The sequence below is a fragment of the Argopecten irradians genome, chromosome 3, assembly GCF_041381155.1.
Source record: "Argopecten irradians isolate NY chromosome 3, Ai_NY, whole genome shotgun sequence".
NCBI lineage: Eukaryota > Metazoa > Mollusca > Bivalvia > Pectinida > Pectinidae > Argopecten > Argopecten irradians.
This window is the reverse complement of record NC_091136.1, coordinates 29,924,349-29,946,707: the sequence shown is the minus strand read 5'-3', so window position 1 is coordinate 29,946,707 and position 22,359 is coordinate 29,924,349. Positions and strand designations below refer to the sequence as shown.

The 22,359-nt window shown below is 31.1% G+C and overlaps 17 non-coding genes and 1 pseudogene across 17 annotated transcripts; all 18 read right to left on the bottom strand.

Moving 5' to 3' along the window:
• Positions 1-3,251: 3,251 nt before the first annotated feature.
• On the bottom strand, positions 3,252-3,368 carry LOC138320210 (U5 spliceosomal RNA). The gene has a single exon (XR_011208124.1). It is a non-coding gene; the product is annotated as a U5 spliceosomal RNA (small nuclear RNA).
• Positions 3,369-4,208: 840 nt separating this feature from the next.
• On the bottom strand, positions 4,209-4,325 carry LOC138320209 (U5 spliceosomal RNA). The gene has a single exon (XR_011208123.1). It is a non-coding gene; the product is annotated as a U5 spliceosomal RNA (small nuclear RNA).
• Positions 4,326-5,164: 839 nt separating this feature from the next.
• LOC138320208 (U5 spliceosomal RNA) lies at positions 5,165-5,281 on the bottom strand. The gene has a single exon (XR_011208122.1). It is a non-coding gene; the product is annotated as a U5 spliceosomal RNA (small nuclear RNA).
• An 841-nt stretch (positions 5,282-6,122) lies between these two features.
• Positions 6,123-6,239, bottom strand: LOC138320207 (U5 spliceosomal RNA). Its single transcript, XR_011208121.1, has one exon. It is a non-coding gene; the product is annotated as a U5 spliceosomal RNA (small nuclear RNA).
• An 839-nt stretch (positions 6,240-7,078) lies between these two features.
• Positions 7,079-7,195, bottom strand: LOC138320205 (U5 spliceosomal RNA). The gene has a single exon (XR_011208119.1). It is a non-coding gene; the product is annotated as a U5 spliceosomal RNA (small nuclear RNA).
• Positions 7,196-8,035: 840 nt separating this feature from the next.
• Positions 8,036-8,152, bottom strand: LOC138320204 (U5 spliceosomal RNA). The gene has a single exon (XR_011208118.1). It is a non-coding gene; the product is annotated as a U5 spliceosomal RNA (small nuclear RNA).
• An 839-nt stretch (positions 8,153-8,991) lies between these two features.
• Positions 8,992-9,108, bottom strand: LOC138320203 (U5 spliceosomal RNA). Its single transcript, XR_011208117.1, has one exon. It is a non-coding gene; the product is annotated as a U5 spliceosomal RNA (small nuclear RNA).
• Positions 9,109-9,973: 865 nt separating this feature from the next.
• Positions 9,974-10,063, bottom strand: LOC138320214 (U5 spliceosomal RNA; annotated as a pseudogene).
• A 3,175-nt stretch (positions 10,064-13,238) lies between these two features.
• Positions 13,239-13,355, bottom strand: LOC138320202 (U5 spliceosomal RNA). The gene has a single exon (XR_011208116.1). It is a non-coding gene; the product is annotated as a U5 spliceosomal RNA (small nuclear RNA).
• An 840-nt stretch (positions 13,356-14,195) lies between these two features.
• On the bottom strand, positions 14,196-14,312 carry LOC138320201 (U5 spliceosomal RNA). Its single transcript, XR_011208115.1, has one exon. It is a non-coding gene; the product is annotated as a U5 spliceosomal RNA (small nuclear RNA).
• Positions 14,313-15,148: 836 nt separating this feature from the next.
• LOC138320200 (U5 spliceosomal RNA) lies at positions 15,149-15,265 on the bottom strand. The gene has a single exon (XR_011208114.1). It is a non-coding gene; the product is annotated as a U5 spliceosomal RNA (small nuclear RNA).
• An 843-nt stretch (positions 15,266-16,108) lies between these two features.
• On the bottom strand, positions 16,109-16,225 carry LOC138320198 (U5 spliceosomal RNA). The gene has a single exon (XR_011208113.1). It is a non-coding gene; the product is annotated as a U5 spliceosomal RNA (small nuclear RNA).
• An 840-nt stretch (positions 16,226-17,065) lies between these two features.
• Positions 17,066-17,182, bottom strand: LOC138320197 (U5 spliceosomal RNA). The gene has a single exon (XR_011208112.1). It is a non-coding gene; the product is annotated as a U5 spliceosomal RNA (small nuclear RNA).
• An 840-nt stretch (positions 17,183-18,022) lies between these two features.
• Positions 18,023-18,139, bottom strand: LOC138320196 (U5 spliceosomal RNA). Its single transcript, XR_011208111.1, has one exon. It is a non-coding gene; the product is annotated as a U5 spliceosomal RNA (small nuclear RNA).
• Positions 18,140-18,974: 835 nt separating this feature from the next.
• On the bottom strand, positions 18,975-19,091 carry LOC138320195 (U5 spliceosomal RNA). The gene has a single exon (XR_011208110.1). It is a non-coding gene; the product is annotated as a U5 spliceosomal RNA (small nuclear RNA).
• Positions 19,092-19,935: 844 nt separating this feature from the next.
• LOC138320242 (U5 spliceosomal RNA) lies at positions 19,936-20,052 on the bottom strand. The gene has a single exon (XR_011208152.1). It is a non-coding gene; the product is annotated as a U5 spliceosomal RNA (small nuclear RNA).
• An 840-nt stretch (positions 20,053-20,892) lies between these two features.
• LOC138320229 (U5 spliceosomal RNA) lies at positions 20,893-21,009 on the bottom strand. Its single transcript, XR_011208141.1, has one exon. It is a non-coding gene; the product is annotated as a U5 spliceosomal RNA (small nuclear RNA).
• Positions 21,010-21,848: 839 nt separating this feature from the next.
• On the bottom strand, positions 21,849-21,965 carry LOC138320218 (U5 spliceosomal RNA). The gene has a single exon (XR_011208130.1). It is a non-coding gene; the product is annotated as a U5 spliceosomal RNA (small nuclear RNA).
• Between the last annotated feature and the right edge of the window lie 394 nt (positions 21,966-22,359).

The window sequence follows — 22,359 nt, the reverse complement described above, 5'->3', positions numbered from 1 at the left end:
ATGTGAGTATAGGTTGGGAGATCATCATCTCTTCGAATTGGAGATTTGTTGGATTCATTGCCTAGTATTTTATTGAATAGGATCTTCATTTAATAAATGGGGTGTACATAGATCGACAGATGTATGGTTGAGGTTTGTGGGAACTAAGAGCATGTTATTAATGGTATGATTCTGATGGGGAACATTGTATTACAAGTGTATATGTACGGGGGTTAATTTTATCTGATTATTGGTTGGAGTGTTCAGGGAAAAGATTGAGGAAGAAGTTAGGACTTAATTGCATACGTGTTAAGATGTTGTTGTATTGTTCAATAAGCTGTTTGATTTGAATTTTTAGAGTTATTAAGGGAGGTTATGGGGAGAGATTTGAGTTGTTGAGGAAAGTTGAATTATTGTTTAATGTATGGTATATGGGTTGAGGAGGTTGTTGCATGATAGGTGTGTTATTTATTCGGTCTCAGGTGATCATCTCAGGAAAGAATCCCTGAGTGATAACAATTTACGTTAATCACTAGTGGAAGTAGGTATTTCCAATGTTGAATATTTTGTAGCAGGTTAGGTTCTTGAGTTTGGAGTATGATTGAGAGGTGATACAATTTGTAGCTGATTCATTTTTACCTGACTTCAGGGTGAAATGACACAGGGTATTCAAAATGGTACAATTGAAGTATTTTATTTAGGGGTGAACATCAGTTAAATGAATAATAGAATTTTTCCGTAATGGTTATAGAGAATACTCTTAGTGTATTATAATTGTTTTGATTTAGAAACAGACGTTTGAGTATTATCATCAATACCTCGTGCTGGTTTGTGGAGACTAGGTCATGAAAAAATGTGTTGCCTTTAAACTGGGGGAGAGAGTCAAGTACCGCTTCCGGTTGAGATCAGTTTCGCGGTTGTATTTCGCTCAGATAATTGGTAGAATCATTGCTTTCTCTTGGATAAACTAAATAAGATCTACTCTAATTTGTTGAATTTTAGGAGATCGGAACCGTATTCTTCATCAGATATTACAATGTATTTCGCTCAGAGAGGGCGGGATTGTACAGCAGTTGTTGTTTTTACAGCGGATAACTCTATGAAAGGTTGCCTGGTTTAGCATAGGTTTTATTATGTGTCCGATATGGATTTCTAGTTTGCAATTTTCGCGAAGAATGAATATGTTGGATTCCCTGTGTTCACAATGAATTGTATTTTATTTCTGATGTAAAACTCAGCTATTGAATTTTGTTTTCGAGAGAACCACTTGAGAAATTTGTAAAAAAATTAATTACAGATTTTTCAGGTTTGTATGTATTTTAGTTGTGAGGTCGGGTGTATTTTAATATTAGACTGGTTAGATGTTTATGTAGACTGACCTTTAGGATTTCATAATGACCTACTTATTTGTATGCAAGCTGTTTGGAGTCTAAGTTAGTTGATCGTATTTTGAATTTTTGTTCTGAAGTTGCTTCTTTGAGATTAATAATTTTTATGGTTTTTAAAACTATATATTTTTTCATTATCAAGTTGATTTTCATATGGTTTGAGAGTTTTTGGAGGACAAATAGATTGATACAAAGTTTAGTTCAAAAATTTGAGGATAGGTTAATACATTTTGTGAAATTAATGGGTTCAACTTCACTAAAAATATGAAATGTAAAAGATTGTTCAAACTTTAATTCTTATTAATTAATATTTATGAGAAAGAGCGTAAATACGTATCATCAAATTCAATTGTTCTTCGTCTTATGTAGTCAATCATTTAGGAGTTAAGCCTGTTGATAGTTTTCTGGTGTGTTTTGGGGGTGGAGGTAGGATTGTGATTATGGAGGGGAAGGTTTAAATATTGAAGGTTTTACAGAATTTGTTGGAGGGGGAAGGGGTATTGATTTGGTGTAAGGGCTCTTACACCATCCCGATAGGGGTTTAGAACGGATGAGTTTAGAGCAATGGAGGGGGATGTGGAACAATTCATTACATCTCATTGAAGGGGGGGGGGATGGCGGGGTTATATAAGTTATACTCTAATTGTCATCATGGTAGCCTTTTTGAAGGGTGATAAGTATTCTTATTGCTGCATCAACGTATTTCATAAGTAGTCAAAGAATGAGTTGTTGTTTTTGGGGGACACTAAGGAAGTATATTTTAGGGAAGGTATGAACTAAGGGGAGATAGATATTTGAAAGCATTGAAAGGAAAATTGTGGCTAAGTAGAATTAAATTGAGTAGAAAAGTTGATACGGTTAAACTTCATTAGAGATGTCTAGATCCAACCATTTGTGGATAGAAAGAATGTTTTGTGAAGGGGGGTGAGTTAAATGTGTGGTTCATGGATTTAGTTTATGGGGTGTATAGTACAATACCAAATTCCTTGTTGTTATTCATGGACCTGAAGGGGTATTTTATCGACCCATTCATAATTGTGAGTGCCAAATCGCAATTTTTGATTGGTTTAACAATATTATTTTTATTGTGGGAAATTTGTTTTCGTTAGCTAGGTAATGGAAATAAAAAGGTTTTTTAAATTTTTTTATGGTGGTTTAGTTAATGCGTTGGTCATATATGAATGAAAAATGTAATTTTTCTTTTTTTTGATATGTCAAAAGTATTTCAGGGGTAAAGGTTTCGTAATAACAAATGTAGTTTTCTTCAATTTCAATACTTTTAGTCATTGTTTTATTTGAGAATTTATTTGAGATTAGGTTTACAATTATCAAAGGATGGACAGGTTATGGGTTCTGCTGGTTTTACCCTGTTTAATAACAGGGGATGGTGAAGAATAACAAATTGTTGAATATAAGATATACCTCTCCACGTGAAATTTAGTTAGAGAGGTGCGAGGAGTGGAATATCGGTGGTTATACAATCAACTTAGTGACGGTTGGGCAGAGACAATTGGTGATTTGAGTCTCAGTATCATATAAGGGGGTTCGGGAATTTTTTTTGTGGAGCGTGGTAGGCAAAAATGGTGTTTGTGCTCTTCATTTATCTAGGTCTTGGGGTGTCAAATGTTCTAACCAGAACGACAATTGGATTTTGAACATTTTGGGGGGTGATTGAATATTAAGGTCAAATTTGAGTGGGTATTTGGGTTAACAGATATAGGTTTTATTCCAGGTTGATATCGGTCAAAATATTCAGCTACATCAGAAAGAGAGTCTAACAATGTTTTTTATCACTTTGAATATTTTTCATTGTTGTTTTTGAGCAATTAAATGAGACTTAAAAGTTATCAAAGGAGATCCATTTCATATGTTATGGCTTTTGTTACCCTGTGTAATACAGGGTTAGAAAAATGAGTAAATACTCAATATTGTTCCTCTCCACGGAAATCTTTAGTAAAAGGCGAAAGATTTATTCGTGGTTATGAAGAGAAACCAGAGTGATCAACAATTTATTTGAGCGAGTATATATATAAGACCTCGACTGAATTTTTGCGGTGAGCGGTAGGCATGAATCACAGTTTTGTGCTCTCATTTTCTATCCTAGTCAAATATTCAAACCAGACGACAATGTATTTTGATAATTGGGGCAAATAGAATATTCATACATCTCAAAACATTATATAGATATAAGAATACTCTAATTTTATTATCATATTAACCTTTTACAAAGACGGAAAACGTTTCATCAACGTATTTCATATGTAGTCAAAGGATGAAAGTTGTTGGGGTTTTTTAACACTAAGGAAACGCAATATTGAAATACACTTTGGTGATCACCGATATATTTCTCATTCATCATCTTCGAAAGAAAATATGCTGCTTTCAGATGCCTAGTAGAAAAGGAACGTATCTTCATTGCGATTCTATCAACCATCGCTCAGATATTATTTTGATCTCAGAGATGTTATTCTTCAGCAGATTCAAAATTCCTGTTTCAGGTTGAATTCGGTCAGAATATTCAGCTGCATCAGAAAATGAGTCTCGACATTTTTCAGGCTTAATTGTATACTTTATTTCTATTATTCAACAAGCTGTTTGAGCTAGGTAATGAAGCTAAAAGGTTACGAAATTCTTCTTTTATGTTTCTGTTACCAAGTATTATATAGGGTTAGAAAAATGTTTCATTCCAGGTTGATATCGGTCAAAATATTCAGCTACATCAGAAAGAGAATCTAACAATGTTTTTTATCACTTTGAATATTTTTCATTGTTGTTTTTGAGCAATTAAATGAGACTTAAAAGTTATCAAAGGAGATCCATTTCATATGTTATGCTTTTGTTACCCTGTGTAATACAGGGTTAGAAAAATGAGTAAATACTCAATATTGTTCCTCTCCACGGAAATCTTTAGTAAAAGGCGAAAGATTTATTCGTGGTTATGAAGAGAAACCAGAGTGATCAACAATTTATTTGAGCGAGTATATATATAAGACCTCGACTGAATTTTTGCGGTGAGCGGTAGGCATGAATCACAGTTTTGTGCTCTCATTTTCTATCCTAGTCAAATATTCAAACCAGACGACAATGTATTTTGATAATTGGGGCAAATAGAATATTCATACATCTCAAAACATTATATAGATATAAGAATACTCTAATTTTATTATCATATTAACCTTTTACAAAGACGGAAAACGTTTCATCAACGTATTTCATATGTAGTCAAAGGTTGAAAGTTGTTGGGTTTTTTAACACTAAGGAAACGCAATATTGAAATACACTTTGGTGATCACCGATATATTTCTCATTCATCATCTTCGAAAGAAAATATGTTGCTTTCAGATGCCTAGTAGAAAAGGAACGTATCTTCATTGAGATTCTATCAACCATCGCTCAGATATTATTTTGATCTCAGAGATGTTATTCTTCAGCAGATTCAAAATTCCTGTTTCAGGTTGAATTCGGTCAGAATATTCAGCTGCATCAGAAAATGAGTCTCGACATTTTTCAGGCTTAATTGTATACTTTATTTCTATTATTCAATAAGCTGTTTGAGCTAGGTAATGAAGCTAAAAGGTTACGAAATTCTTCTTTGATGTTTTTGTTACCAAGTATTATATAGGGTTAGAAAAATGTTTTTTCCAGGTTGATATCGGTCAAAATATTCAGCTACATCAGAAAGAGAGTCTAACAATGTTTTTTTATCACTTTGAATATTTTTCATTGTTGTTTTTGAGCAATTAAATGAGACTTAAAAGTTATCAAAGGAGATCCATTTCATATGTTATGCTTTTGTTACCCTGTGTAATACAGGGTTAGAAAAATGAGTAAATACTCAATATTGTTCCTCTCCACGGAAATCTTTAGTAAAAGGCGAAAGATTTATTCGTGGTTATGAAGAGAAACCAGAGTGATCAACAATTTATTTGAGCGAGTATATATATAAGACCTCGACTGAATTTTTGCGGTGAGCGGTAGGCTTGAATCACAGTTTTGTGCTCTCATTTTCTATCCTAGTCAAATATTCAAACCAGACGACAATGTATTTTGATAATTGGGGCAAATAGAATATTCATACATCTCAAAACATTATATAGATATAAGAATACTCTAATTTTATTATCATATTAACCTTTTACAAAGACGGAAAACGTTTCATCAACGTATTTCATATGTAGTCAAAGGATGAAAGTTGTTAGGTTTTTTAACACTAAGGAAACGCAATATTGAAATACACTTTGGTGATCACCGATATATTTCTCATTCATCATCTTCGAAAGAAAATATGCTGCTTTCAGATGCCTAGTAGAAAAGGAACGTATCTTCATTGAGATTCTGTCAACCATCGCTCAGATATTATTTTGATCTCAGAGATGTTATTCTTCAGCAGATTCAAAATTCCTGTTTCAGGTTGAATTCGGTCAGAATATTCAGCTGCATCAGAAAATGAGTCTCGACATTTTTCAGGCTTAATTGTATACTTTATTTCTATTATTAGCAATAAGCTGTTTGAGCTAGGTAATGAAGCTAAAAGGTTACGAAATTCTTCTTTTATGTTTTTGTTACCAAGTATTATATAGGGTTAGAAAAATGTTTTTTTCCAGGTTGATACCGGTCAAAATATTCAGCTACATCAGAAAGAGAATCTAACAATGTTTTTTATCACTTTGAATATTTTTCATTGTTGTTTTTGAGCAATTAAATGAGACTTAAAAGTTATCAAAGGAGATCCATTTCATATGTTATGCTTTTGTTACCCTGTGTAATACAGGGTTAGAAAAATGAGTAAATACTCAATATTGTTCCTCTCCACGGAAATCTTTAGTAAAAGGCGAAAGATTTATTCGTGGTTATGAAGAGAAACCAGAGTGATCAACAATTTATTTGAGCGAGTATATATATAAGACCTCGACTGAATTTTTGCGGTGAGCGGTAGGCATGAATCACAGTTTTGTGCTCTCATTTTCTATCCTAGTCAAATATTCAAACCAGACGACAATGTATTTTGATAATTGGGGCAAATAGAATATTCATACATCTCAAAACATTATATAGATATAAGAATACTCTAATTTTATTATCATATTAACCTTTTACAAAGACGGGAAACGTTTCATCAACGTATTTCATATGTAGTCAAAGGTTGAAAGTTGTTGGGGTTTTTAACACTAAGGAAACGCAATATTGAAATACACTTTGGTGATCACCGATATATTTCTCATTCATCATCTTCGAAAGAAAATATGTTGCTTTCAGATGCCTAGTAGAAAAGGAACGTATCTTCATTGAGATTCTATCAACCATCGCTCAGATATTATTTTGATCTCAGAGATGTTATTCTTCAGCAGATTCAAAATTCCTGTTTCAGGTTGAATTCGGTCAGAATATTCAGCTGCATCAGAAAATGAGTCTCGACATTTTTCAGGCTTAATTGTATACTTTATTTCTATCATTCAATAAGCTGTTTGAGCTAGGTAATGAAGCTAAAAGGTTACGAAATTCTTCTTTTATGTTTTTGTTACCAAGTATTATATAGGGTTAGAAAAATGTTTTTTTCCAGGTTGATATCGGTCAAAATATTCAGCTACATCAGAAAGAGAGTCTAACAATGTTTTTTATCACTTTGAATATTTTTCATTGTTGTTTTTGAGCAATTAAATGAGACTTAAAAGTTATCAAAGGAGATCCATTTCATATGTTATGCTTTTGTTACCCTGTGTAATACAGGGTTAGAAAAATGAGTAAATACTCAATATTGTTCCTCTCCACGGAAATCTTTAGTAAAAGGCGAAAGATTTATTCGTGGTTATGAAGAGAAACCAGAGTGATCAACAATTTATTTGAGCGAGTATATATATAAGACCTCGACTGAATTTTTGCGGTGAGCGGTAGGCTTGAATCACAGTTTTGTGCTCTCATTTTCTATCCTAGTCAAATATTCAAACCAGACGACAATGTATTTTGATAATTGGGGCAAATAGAATATTCATACATCTCAAAACATTATATAGATATAAAAATACTCTAATTTTATTATCATATTAACCTTTTACAAAGACGGAAAACGTTTCATCAACGTATTTCATATGTAGTCAAAGGATGAAAGTTGTTGGGGTTTTTTAACACTAAGGAAACGCAATATTGAAATACACTTTGGTGATCACCGATATATTTCTCATTCATCATCTTCGAAAGAAAATATGCTGCTTTCAGATGCCTAGTAGAAAAGGAACGTATCTTCATTGAGATTCTGTCAACCATCGCTCAGATATTATTTTGATCTCAGAGATGTTATTCTTCAGCAGATTCAAAATTCCTGTTTCAGGTTGAATTCGGTCAGAATATTCAGCTGCATCAGAAAATGAGTCTCGACATTTTTCAGGCTTAATTGTATACTTTATTTCTATTATTCAATAAGCTGTTTGAGCTAGGTAATGAAGCTAAAAGGTTACGAAATTCTTCTTTTATGTTTTTGTTACCAAGTATTATATAGGGTTAGAAAAATGTTTTTTTCCCGGTTGATATCGGTCAAAATATTCAGCTACATCAGAAAGAGAATCTAACAATGTTTTTTATTACTTTGAATATTTTTCATTGTTGTTTTTGAGCAATTAAATGAGACTTAAAAGTTATCAAAGGAGATCCATTTCATATGTTATGCTTTTGTTACCCTGTGTAATACAGGGTTAGAAAAATGAGTAAATACTCAATATTGTTCCTCTCCACGGAAATCTTTAGTAAAAGGCGAAAGATTTATTCGTGGTTATGAAGAGAAACCAGAGTGATCAACAATTTATTTGAGCGAGTATATATATAAGACCTCGACTGAATTTTTGCGGTGAGCGGTAGGCTTGAATCACAGTTTTGTGCTCTCATTTTCTATCCTAGTCAAATATTCAAACCAGACGACAATGTATTTTGATAATTGGGGCAAATAGAATATTCATACATCTCAAAACATTATATAGATATAAGAATACTCTAATTTTATTATCATATTAACCTTTTACAAAGACGGAAAACGTTTCATCAACGTATTTCATATGTAGTCAAAGGATGAAAGTTGTTGGGTTTTTTAACACTAAGGAAACGCAATATTGAAATACACTTTGGTGATCACCGATATATTTCTCATTCATCATCTTCGAAAGAAAATATGTTGCTTTCAGATGCCTAGTAGAAAAGGAACGTATCTTCATTGAGATTCTATCAACCATCGCTCAGATATTATTTTGATCTCAGAGATGTTATTCTTCAGCAGATTCAAAATTCCTGTTTCAGGTTGAATTCGGTCAGAATATTCAGCTGCATCAGAAAATGAGTCTTGACATTTTTCAGGCTTAATTGTATACTTTATTTCTATTATTCAATAAGCTGTTTGAGCTAGGTAATGAAGCTAAAAGGTTACGAAATTCTTCTTTTATGTTTTTGTTACCAAGTATTATATAGGGTTAGAAAAATGTTTTATTCCAGGTTGATACCGGTCAAAATATTCAGCTACATCAGAAAGAGAGTCTAACAATGTTTTTTATCACTTTGAATATTTTTCATTGTTGTTTTTGAGCAATTAAATGAGACTTAAAAGTTATCAAAGGAGATCCATTTCATATGTTATGCTTTTGTTACCCTGTGTAATACAGGGTTAGAAAAATGAGTAAATACTCAATATTGTTCCTCTCCACGGAAATCTTTAGTAAAAGGCGAAAGATTTATTCGTGGTTATGAAGAGAAACCAGAGTGATCAACAATTTATTTGAGCGAGTATATATATAAGACCTCGACTGAATTTTTGCGGTGAGCGGTAGGCTTGAATCACAGTTTTGTGCTCTCATTTTCTATCCTAGTCAAATATTCAAACCAGACGGACAATGTATTTTGATAATTGGGGCAAATAGAATATTCATACATCTCAAAACATTATATAGATATATATAAGAACGGAAAAACGTTCATAACGTCATCAACGTATTTCATATGTAGTCAAAGGATGAAAGTTGTTGGGGTTTTTAACACTAAGGAAACGCAATATTGAAATACACTTTGGTGATCACCGATTAATATTTCTCATTCATCATCTTCGAAAGAAAATATGTTGCTTTCAGATGCCTAGTAGAAAAGGAACGTATCTTCATTGAGATTCTATCAACCATCGCTCAGATATTATTTTGATCTCAGAGATGTTATTTTCAGCAGATTCAATCAGAAAATGAACCATTCCTGATAAAATCAATATTTATTTTTAAGTAATTAAATTTCATTAGGTTTGCTTTCAGGAAATCAACCATTTAGAAGCAAAAAAATTGTTCTCATTTCGAAAAAATTTGCAGTAGTAGAAAATTCTATCAACCATCGCTCAGATATTATTTTGATCTAATGATTCTTCAGCAGATTCAAAATTCCTGTTTCATTCGGTCAGTGCATTTTTACGACATTTTTCCAAAATAAGCTGTTTCAAATTAATAGCTTAATTAGGAGATTTCAGGTTGATATCACAAATATTCAGCTACATTTCAAAGTCACTTTATATTTTTCATTGTTGTTTTTTGAGCAATTAAATGAGACTTAAAAGTTTCAAAGGAGATCCATTTCATTGTTATGCTTTTGTTACCCTGTGTAATACAGGGTTAGAAAAATGAGTTCAATAATCCACGGAAATTCTTTAGTAAAAGGCGAAAGATTTATTCGTGGTATGAAGAGAAACAACAATTTATTTGAGCGATAAATACATCGACTGAATTTTTGCGGTTAGGCACAGTGAATCACATGAAGAGTTCATTCAATATACAATTTGATAATTCAAATAGAATAAAGTGATAGCGAAATACAAAGACGGAAAACGTTTCATTCCAACGTATTTTATGTAGTCAAAATGAAAGTTGTTGAACTAAGAAACGCAATATTGAAGTAACTTTGATCACGATAATTTCTGTTCATCATCTTTAGAATGCCTAGTAAAAATGTATCTCATCATTCTATCAAAATCGCTCAGATATTATTTTGATCTCAGAATGTTAATTCAAAATTCCTTTTTAATAATTTGCAATCAGAAAAATTCATATACTATTTTAGTCAATGTTTATATAATTCCAGGTTGACCGGTTAAACCTATGTTCAGAATGAATATTTTTCATTGGAATGGACTTAAAAGTTTAGAATTTCATAACAAGGGTTAATGAGTTTCAATATTGTTCACCCCAAGGAAATCTTAGTAAAAGGCGTAGATTTATTCAGTTATGGAAATTTAAATTTTATGAATCACATTTAGTCAAAATCAACCAGACGACAATGTAAAAAATGGCAGATCACTCTAATCATTTTAATTAAAATAAAAAAAGATCGATTTAATTTTAAATTCAAATTTTATCTTATGATATGTTTAAAAGTCAGAAAAGTTGATGCTTTCAAATGGTAGAAAAGAAACTTCATTGAGATTCTATCAAATCGTTGATATATTCAAAATTCCTGTTTCAGGTTGAACTGAATATTCAGCTGCATTGAGGTGACATTTTTCAGGCATTGAATTTCACAATAAGCTTTTGAGCTAGTAATGAAGCTAAAAGGTTACGAAATTCATTTTACCTATATTATATTAATAACAAACCAGAGAAAAAAATGTTTTTTATCCATATCAATGGAGCAAACTTAGAATAAACAAAATTCATACATTAAAAAGAAATAAAGAATACTAAAAAGCAACATTAACATATTATTCAAAATATTAACCTTTTTCAAAGGAGGTGGAAATTGAAAATTTCAAAGTTCGATCAATCTAAAATATTTCACAAAGTATTTGACGGATATTTTACTTAAAAACTACATGTTAGAACAAAACAAATGATGAAAAACAAAAAATTTCCTCATTTGTGAGTTCTCTGAAATTTTTCCTGTTTAATTTTTGAAAAATTTTCATCAGTTTATAAGAATTAGAAAACGTCCATATTCAAAAAATAGGTCAATAATTTGAAAGAGATCAGAATTTTATCACTTTGAATTTTTTTTCATTGCCAAAAAATTTGAGACAAATTTTAAAAGATGATATTTCCATTATCAATGTTATAAATATTCTTTTGTGAACCCTGTGAAATACAGGGTTAGAAAAATGCTCAAAGTTTATTTGTAAAAGGCAAAGAAAAAATGTTATTATCCAAAGATTCCTGATCAAGGTTGAATCAAAAAGATATTTATCAATTCAAAACCATCATGTATTTTACCAATTTGTCATCATAAATAGATGACATTCATAATGATAGACACAGGCTTAATTGTTTTTATTTATGACATTATTCAAAATCAAATTATTGCTCTCATACTTTTTTTAAAGATAGAAATTTATTAACGAGACGAAAAAATTTCAAGTACAATATTTTGATTATTCATGGGCAAAGTAGAAAAGAGAATCTCAAAAAAGAATATTGAACACAACATGTTATGAATTTTTCATTATATTAAGCCTTTTAAACCAGAGAAATTCATTTCACGGAAATTTCGAAAATGAATTCGTTAATGAAAAATTCATCAATTTCAATATTAATCAATAATTTTTAATGAGATTCATTATTTTATATGGATTAAATAAAAAGACCTGACGAATTTTTTACACTAAGGAAACGCAAATATTGAAAATGTTATTTTTGATAAATTCATCTCATTGTCAAGTTTTGAAATCTAAAAAGGAACGTATCTTCATTGGATTTCTTTCAATTCATCCATTTAATTTTGATTCAGTGATGTTAAACAGATTAAAAATTTTTTTCCTCAGAATATTCAAAATATCCTGAAGACATTTTTCAGTAAATCTCAATTAACTTTTTCTATTATTAACTGTTCAAAAGAAGTAAAAAAATGTTTGAATTACTTGTTATTTCTAATGTTTTTTTACCAATTATGTAAAATAGGGTTACGAAAATATGTTTCCTAATCTTATATCGGTCAAAATATTCAGCTATTGCATCAGAAAGAGATCTAAAATATATCACTTTGAATATTTTTCATTGTTGTTCAAATTTATGAGCAATTAAATGAGACTTAAAAGTAATAAAGGAGATTGATCAGAATTAGTAAATCGAAAGATTTTTTGTATTATTTTTGTTAGAAAATTAAGATACTCAAAATAAATGTTTTAGTAAGTTCTTAAAAGGTGAGATATCATGATTTTTTTCAATTTTAGTCATTTATTAGAATATCAAGTTTTCAAACCAGGTATATTCCAGATATTTGATATTTTGATCTTTATTTGGCAAAAATGTTTTATTGACGATTAAATATTTCAGTTTACCGAACTTCAAGAATAATTATTAATATGAAAAGATTTATTATAATTCATTTATTTTTTATCAAATATTTTGTTCAAATGAAAACGATTTCATTTAACGTTTTGATGTTAAACTCAGATAAATATTCAAACTGTTTGAAATGACAATGTATTGAATTCAAAATTATCTTCATTGAGATTCTATCAACCATCGCTCAGATATTATTTTGATCTCAGAGATGTTATTCTTCAGCAGATTCAAAATTCCTGTTTCAGGTTGAATTCGGTCAGAATATTCAGCTGCATCAGAAAATGAGTCTCGACATTTTTCAGGCTTAATTGTATACTTTATTTCTATTATTCAATAAGCTGTTTGAGCTAAGTAATGAAGCTAAAAGGTTACGAAATTCTTCTTTGATGTTTTTGTTACCAAGTATTATATAGGGTTAGAAAAATGTTTTATTCCAGGTTGATATCGGTCAAAATATTCAGCTACATCAGAAAGAGAGTCTAACAATGTTTTTTTATCACTTTGAATATTTTTCATTGTTGTTTTTGAGCAATTAAATGAGACTTAAAAGTTATCAAAGGAGATCCATTTCATATGTTATGCTTTTGTTACCCTGTGTAATACAGGGTTAGAAAAATGAGTAAATACTCAATATTGTTCCTCTCCACGGAAATCTTTAGTAAAAGGCGAAAGATTTATTCGTGGTTATGAAGAGAAACCAGAGTGATCAACAATTTATTTGAGCGAGTATATATATAAGACCTCGACTGAATTTTTGCGGTGAGCGGTAGGCTTGAATCACAGTTTTGTGCTCTCATTTTCTATCCTAGTCAAATATTCAAACCAGACGACAATGTATTTTGATAATTGGGGCAAATAGAATATTCATACATCTCAAAACATTATATAGATATAAGAATACTCTAATTTTATTATCATATTAACCTTTTACAAAGACGGAAAACGTTTCATCAACGTATTTCATATGTAGTCAAAGGATGAAAGTTGTTGGGGTTTTTTAACACTAAGGAAACGCAATATTGAAATACACTTTGGTGATCACCGATATATTTCTCATTCATCATCTTCGAAAGAAAATATGTTGCTTTCAGATGCCTAGTAGAAAAGGAACGTATCTTCATTGAGATTCTATCAACCATCGCTCAGATATTATTTTGATCTCAGAGATGTTATTCTTCAGCAGATTCAAAATTCCTGTTTCAGGTTGAATTCGGTCAGAATATTCAGCTGCATCAGAAAATGAGTCTCGACATTTTTCAGGCTTAATTGTATACTTTATTTCTATTATTCAATAAGCTGTTTGAGCTAGGTAATGAAGCTAAAAGGTTACGAAATTCTTCTTTTATGTTTTTGTTACCAAGTATTATATAGGGTTAGAAAAATGTTTTATTCCAGGTTGATACCGGTCAAAATATTCAGCTACATCAGAAAGAGAGTCTAACAATGTTTTTTATCACTTTGAATATTTTTCATTGTTGTTTTTGAGCAATTAAATGAGACTTAAAAGTTATCAAAGGAGATCCATTTCATATGTTATGCTTTTGTTACCCTGTGTAATACAGGGTTAGAAAAATGAGTAAATACTCAATATTGTTCCTCTCCACGGAAATCTTTAGTAAAAGGCGAAAGATTTATTCGTGGTTATGAAGAGAAACCAGAGTGATCAACAATTTATTTGAGCGAGTATATATATAAGACCTCGACTGAATTTTTGCGGTGAGCGGTAGGCTTGAATCACAGTTTTGTGCTCTCATTTTCTATCCTAGTCAAATATTCAAACCAGACGACAATGTATTTTGATAATTGGGGCAAATAGAATATTCATACATCTCAAAACATTATATAGATATAAGAATACTCTAATTTTATTATCATATTAACCTTTTACAAAGACGGAAAACGTTTCATCAACGTATTTCATATGTAGTCAAAGGATGAAAGTTGTTGGGTTTTTAACACTAAGGAAACGCAATATTGAAATACACTTTGGTGATCACCGATATATTTCTCATTCATCATCTTCGAAAGAAAATATGTTGCTTTCAGATGCCTAGTAGAAAAGGAACGTATCTTCATTGAGATTCTATCAACCATCGCTCAGATATTATTTTGATCTCAGAGATGTTATTCTTCAGCAGATTCAAAATTCCTGTTTCAGGTTGAATTCGGTCAGAATATTCAGCTGCATCAGAAAATGAGTCTCGACATTTTTCAGGCTTAATTGTATACTTTATTTCTATTATTCAATAAGCTGTTTGAGCTAGGTAATGAAGCTAAAAGGTTACGAAATTCTTCTTTTATGTTTTTGTTACCAAGTATTATATAGGGTTAGAAAAATGTTTCATTCCAGGTTGATATCGGTCAAAATATTCAGCTACATCAGAAAGAGAGTCTAACAATGTTTTTTTACTTTGAATATTTTTCATTGTTGTTTTTGAGCAATTAAATGAGACTTAAAAGTTATCAAAGGAGATCCATTTCATATGTTATGCTTTTGTTACCCTGTGTAATACAGGGTTAGAAAAATGAGTAAATACTCAATATTGTTCCTCTCCACGGAAATCTTTAGTAAAAGGCGAAAGATTTATTCGTGGTTATGAAGAGAAACCAGAGTGATCAACAATTTATTTGAGCGAGTATATATATAAGACCTCGACTGAATTTTTGCGGTGAGCGGTAGGCTTGAATCACAGTTTTGTGCTCTCATTTTCTATCCTAGTCAAATATTCAAACCAGACGACAATGTATTTTGATAATTGGGGCAAATAGAACATTCATACATCTCAAAACATTATATAGATATAAGAATACTCTAATTTTATTATTATCATTATTAACCTTTTACAAAGACGGAAAACGTTTCATCAACGTATTTCATATGTAGTCAAAGGATGAAAGTTGTTGGGTTTTTTAACACTAAGGAAACGCAATATTGAAATACACTTTGGTGATCACCGATATATTTCTCATTCATCATCTTCGAAAGAAAATATGTTGCTTTCAGATGCCTAGTAGAAAAGGAACGTATCTTCATTGAGATTCTATCAACCATCGCTCAGATATTATTTTGATCTCAGAGATGTTATTCTTCAGCAGATTCAAAATTCCTGTTTCAGGTTGAATTCGGTCAGAATATTCAGCTGCATCAGAAAATGAGTCTCGACATTTTTCAGGCTTAATTGTATACTTTATTTCTATTATTCAATAAGCTGTTTGAGCTAAGTAATGAAGCTAAAAGGTTACGAAATTCTTCTTTGATGTTTTTGTTACCAAGTATTATATAGGGTTAGAAAAATGTTTATTCCAGGTTGATATCGGTCAAAATATTCAGCTGCATCAGAAAGAGAGTCTAACAATGTTTTTTTATCACTTTGAATATTTTTCATTGTTGTTTTTGAGCAATTAAATGAGACTTAAAAGTTATCAAAGGAGATCCATTTCATATGTTATGCTTTTGTTACCCTGTGTAATACAGGGTTAGAAAAATGAGTAAATACTCAATATTGTTCCTCTCCACGGAAATCTTTAGTAAAAGGCGAAAGATTTATTCGTGGTTATGAAGAGAAACCAGAGTGATCAACAATTTATTTGAGCGAGTATATATATAAGACCTCGACTGAATTTTTGCGGTGAGCGGTAGGCATGAATTACAGTTTTGTGCTCTCCTTTTCTATCCTAGTCAAATATTCAAACCAGACGACAATGTATTTTGATAATTGGGGCAAATAGAACATTCATACATCTCAAAACATTATATAGATATAAGAATACTCTAATTTTATTATCATATTAACCTTTTACAAAGACGGAAAACGTTTCATCAACGTATTTCATATGTAGTCAAAGGATGAAAGTTGTTGGGGTTTTTTAACACTAAGGAAACGTAATATTGAAATACACTTTGGTGATCACCGATATATTTCTCATTCATCATCTTCGAAAGAAAATATGTTGCTTTCAGATGCCTAGTAGAAATGGAACGTATCTTCATTGCGATTCTATCAACCATCGCTCAGATATTATTTTGATCTCAGAGATGTTATTCTTCAGCAGATTCAAAATTCCTGTTTCAGGTTGAATTCGGTCAGAATATTCAGCTGCATCAGAAAATGAGTCTCGACATTTTTCAGGCTTAATTGTATACTTTATTTCTATTATTCAATAAGCTGTTTGAGCTAGGTAATGAAGCTAAAAGGTTACGAAATTCTTCTTTTATGTTTTTGTTACCAAGTATTATATAGTGTTAGAAAAATGTTTTATTCCAGGTTGATACGGTCAAAATATTCAGCTACATCAGAAAGAGAGTCTAACAATGTTTTTTATCACTTTGAATATTTTTCATTGTTGTTTTTTGAGCAATTAAATGAGACTTAAAAGTTATCAAAGGAGATCCATTTCATATGTTATGCTTTTGTTACCCTGTGTAATACAGGGTTAGAAAAATGAGTAAATACTCAATATTGTTCCTCTCCACGGAAATCTTTAGTAAAAGGCGAAAGATTTATTCGTGGTTATGAAGAGAAACCAGAGTGATCAACAATTTATTTGAGCGAGTATATATATAAGACCTCGACTTAATTTCTATGGTGAGCGGTAGGCTTGAATCACAGTTTTGTGCTCTCATTTTCTATCCTAGTCAAATATTCAAACCAGACGACAATGTATTTTGATAATTGGGGCAAATAGAACATTCATACATCTCAAAACATTATATAGATATAAGAATACTCTAATTTTATTATCATATTAACCTTTTACAAAGACGGAAAACGTTTCATCAACGTATTTCATATGTAGTCAAAGGATGAAAGTTGTTGGGGTTTTTTAACACTAAGGAAACGCAATATTGAAATACACTTTGGTGATCACCGATATATTTCTCATTCATCATCTTCGAAAGAAAATATGTTGCTTTCAGATGCCTAGTAGAAATGGAACGTATCTTCATTGCGATTCTATCAACCATCGCTCAGATATTATTTTGATCTCAGAGATGTTATTCTTCAGCAGATTCAAAATTCCTGTTTCAGGTTGAATTCGGTCAGAATATTCAGCTGCATCAGAAAATGAGTCTCGACATTTTTCAGGCTTAATTGTATACTTTATTTCTATCATTCAATAAGCTGTTTGAGCTAGGTAATGAAGCTAAAAGGTTACGAAATTCTTCTTTTATGTTTTTGTTACCAAGTATTATATAGGGTTAGAAAAATGTTTATTCCAGGTTGATATCGGTCAAAATATTCAGCTACATCAGAAAGAGAGTCTAACAATGTTTTTTTATCACTTTGAATATTTTTCATTGTTGTTTTTGAGCAATTAAATGAGACTTAAAAGTTATCAAAGGAGATCCATTTCATATGTTATGCTTTTGTTACCCTGTGTAATACAGGGTTAGAAAAATGAGTAAATACTCAATATTGTTCCTCTCCACGGAAATCTTTAGTAAAAGGCGAAAGATTTATTCGTGGTTATGAAGAGAAACCAGAGTGATCAACAATTTATTTGAGCGAGTAATATATAAGACCTCGACTGAATTTTTGCGGTGAGCGGTAGGCTTGAATCACAGTTTTGTGCTCTCATTTTCTATCCTAGTCAAATATTCAAACCAGACGACAATGTATTTTGATAATTGGGGCAAATAGAATATTCATACATCTCAAAACATTATATAGATAAAGAATACTCTAATTTTATTATCATATTAACCTTTTACAAAGACGGAAACGTTTCATCAACGTATTTCATATGTAGTCAAAGGATGAAAGTTGTGGGGTTTTTTAACACTAAGGAAACGCAATATTGAAATACACTTTGGTGATCACCGATATATTTCTCATTCATCATCTTCGAAAGAAAATATGTTGCTTTCAGATGCCTAGTAGAAAAGGAACGTATCTTCATTGAGATTCTATCAACCATCGCTCAGATATTATTTTGATCTCAGAGATGTTATTCTTCAGCAGATTCAAAATTCCTGTTTCAGGTTGAATTCGGTCAGAATATTCAGCTGCATCAGAAAATGAGTCTCGACATTTTTCAGGCTTAATTGTATACTTTATTTCTATATTCAATAAGCTGTTTGAGCTAAGTAATGAAGCTAAAAGGTTACGAAATTCTTCTTTTATGTTTTTGTTACCAAGTATTATATAGGGTTAGAAAAATGTTTCATTCCAGGTTGATATCGGTCAAAATATTCAGCTACATCAGAAAGAGAGTCTAACAATGTTTTTTATCACTTTGAATATTTTTCATTGTTGTTTTTGAGCAATTAAATGAGACTTAAAAGTTATCAAAGGAGATCCATTTCATATGTTATGCTTTTGTTACCCTGTGTAATACAGGGTTAGAAAAATGAGTAAATACTCAATATTGTTCCTCTCCACGGAAATCTTTAGTAAAAGGCGAAAGATTTATTCGTGGTTATGAAGAGAAACCAGAGTGATCAACAATTTATTTGAGCGAGTATATATATAAAGACCTCGACTGAATTTTTGCGGTGAGCGGTAGGCTTGAATCACAGTTTTGTGCTCTCATTTTCTATCCTAGTCAAATATTCAAACCAGACGACAATGTATTTTGATAATTGGGGCAAAGAGAATATTTAGACATCTCGAAAATCATTAATTTAGATATGAAAATAACCTAATTTTATTATCATATTAACCTTTTACAAAGACGGAAAACGTTTCATCAACGTATTTCATATGTAGTCAAAGGATGAAAGTTGTTGGGGTTTTTTAACACTAAGGAAACGCAATATTGAAATACACTTTGGTGATCACCGATATATTTCTCATTCATCATCTTCGAAAGAAAATATGTTGCTTTCAGATGCCTAGTAGAAAAGGAACGTATCTTCATTGAGATTCTATCAACCATCGCTCAGATATTATTTTGATCTCAGAGATGTTATTCTTCAGCAGATTCAAAATTCCTGTTTCAGGTTGAATTCGGTCAGAATATTCAGCTGCATCAGAAAATGAGTCTCGACATTTTTCAGGCTTAATTGTATACTTTATTTCTATTATTCAATAAGCTGTTTGAGCTAAGTAATGAAGCTAAAAGGTTACGAAATTCTTCTTTTATGTTTTTGTTACCAAGTATTATATAGGGTTAGAAAAATGTTTCATTCCCGGTTGATATCGGTCAAAATATTCAGCTACATCAGAAAGAGAGTCTAACAATGTTTTTTATCACTTTGAATATTTTTCATTGTTGTTTTTGAGCAATTAAATGAGACTTAAAAGTTATCAAAGGAGATCCATTTCATATGTTATGCTTTTGTTACCCTGTGTAATACAGGGTTAGAAAAATGAGTAAATACTCAATATTGTTCCTCTCCACGGAAATCTTTAGTAAAAGGCGAAAGATTTATTCGTGGTTATGAAGAGAAACCAGAGTGACCAACAATTTATTTGAGCGAGTATATATATAAGACCTCGACTGAATTTTTGCGGTGAGCGGTAGGCTTGAATCACAGTTTTGTGCTCTCATTTTCTATCCTAGTCAAATATTCAAACCAGACGACAATGTATTTTGATAATTGGGGCAAATAGAATATTCATACATCTCAAAACATTATATAGATATAAGAATACTCTAATTTTATTATCATATTAACCTTTTACAAAGACGGAAAACGTTTCATCAACGTATTTCATATGTAGTCAAAGGATGAAAGTTGTTGGGGTTTTTAACACTAAGGAAACGCAATATTGAAATACACTTTGGTGATCACCGATATATTTCTCATTCATCATCTTCGAAAGAAAATATGTTGCTTTCAGATGCCTAGTAGAAATGGAACGTATCTTCATTGAGATTCTATCAACCATCGCTCAGATATTATTTTGATCTCAGAGATGTTATTCTTCAGCAGATTCAAAATTCCTGTTTCAGGTTGAATTCGGTCAGAATATTCAGCTGCATCAGAAAATGAGTCTCGACATTTTTCAGGCTTAATTGTATACTTTATTTCTATTATTCAATAAGCTGTTTGAGCTAGGTAATGAAGCTAAAAGGTTACGAAATTCTTCTTTTATGTTTTTGTTACCAAGTATTATATAGGGTTAGAAAAATGTTTTATTCCAGGTTGATACCGGTCAAAATATTCAGCTACATCAGAAAGAGAGTCTAACAATGTTTTTTTATCACTTTGAATATTTTTCATTGTTGTTTTTGAGCAATTAAATGAGACTTAAAAGTTATCAAAGGAGATCCATTTCATATGTTATGCTTTTGTTACCCTGTGTAATACAGGGTTAGAAAAATGAGTAAATACTCAATATTGTTCCTCTCCACGGAAATCTTTAGTAAAAGGCGAAAGATTTATTCGTGGTTATGAAGAGAAACCAGAGTGATCAACAATTTATTTGAGCGAGTATATATATAAGACCTCGACTGAATTTTTGCGGTGAGCGGTAGGCTTGAATCACAGTTTTGTGCTCTCATTTTCTATCCTAGTCAAATATTCAAACCAGACGACAATGTATTTTGATAATTGGGGCAAATAGAACATTCATACATCTCAAAACATTATATAGATATAAGAATACTCTAATTTTATTATCATATTAACCTTTTACAAAGACGGAAAACGTTTCATCAACGTATTTCATATGTAGTCAAAGGATGAAAGTTGTGGGGTTTTTTAACACTAAGGAAACGCAATATTGAAATACACTTTGGTGATCACCGATATATTTCTCATTCATCATCTTCGAAAGAAAATATGTTGCTTTCCAATGCCTAGTAGAAAAGGAACGTATCTTCATTGAGATTCTATCAACCATCGCTCAGATATTATTTTGATCTCAGAGATGTTATTCTTCAGCAGATTCAAAATTCCTGTTTCAGGTTGAATTTGGTCAGAATATTCAGCTGCATCAGAAAATGAGTCTTGACATTTTTCAGGCTTAATTGTATACTTTATTTCTATCATTCAATAAGCTGTTTGAGCTAAGTAATGAAGCTAAAAGGTTACGAAATTCTTCTTTTATGTTTCTGTTACCAAGTATTATATAGGGTTAGAAAAATGTTTCATTCCAGGTTGATATCGGTCAAAATATTCAGCTACATCAGAAAGAGAGTCTAAAAATGTTTTTTATCACTTTGAATATTTTTCATTGTTGTTTTTGATCAATTAAATAAGACTTAAAAGTTATCAAAGGAGATCCATTTCATATGTTATACTTTTGTTACCCTGTGTAATACAGGGTTAGAAAAATGAGTAAATACTCAATATTGTTCCTCTCCACGGAAATCTTTAGTAAAAGGCGAAAGATTTATTCGTGGTTATGAAGAGAAACCAGAGTGACCAACAATTTATTTGAGCGAGTATATATATAAGACCTCGGCTGAATTTTTGCGGTGAGCGGTAGGCTTGAAATCACAGTTTTGTGCTCTCATTTTCTATCCTAGTCAAATATTCAAACCAGACGACAATGTATTTTGATAATTGGGGCAAATAGAATATTCATACATCTAAAACATTATATAGATATAAGAATACTCTAATTTTATTATCATATTAACCTTTTACAAAGACGGAAACGTTTCATCAACGTATTTCATATGTAGTCAAAGGATGAAAGTTGTTGGGGTTTTTAACACTAAGGAAACGCAATATTGAAATACACTTTGGTGATCACCGATATATTTCTCATTCATCATCTTCGAAAGAAAATATGTTGCTTTCAGATGCCTAGTAG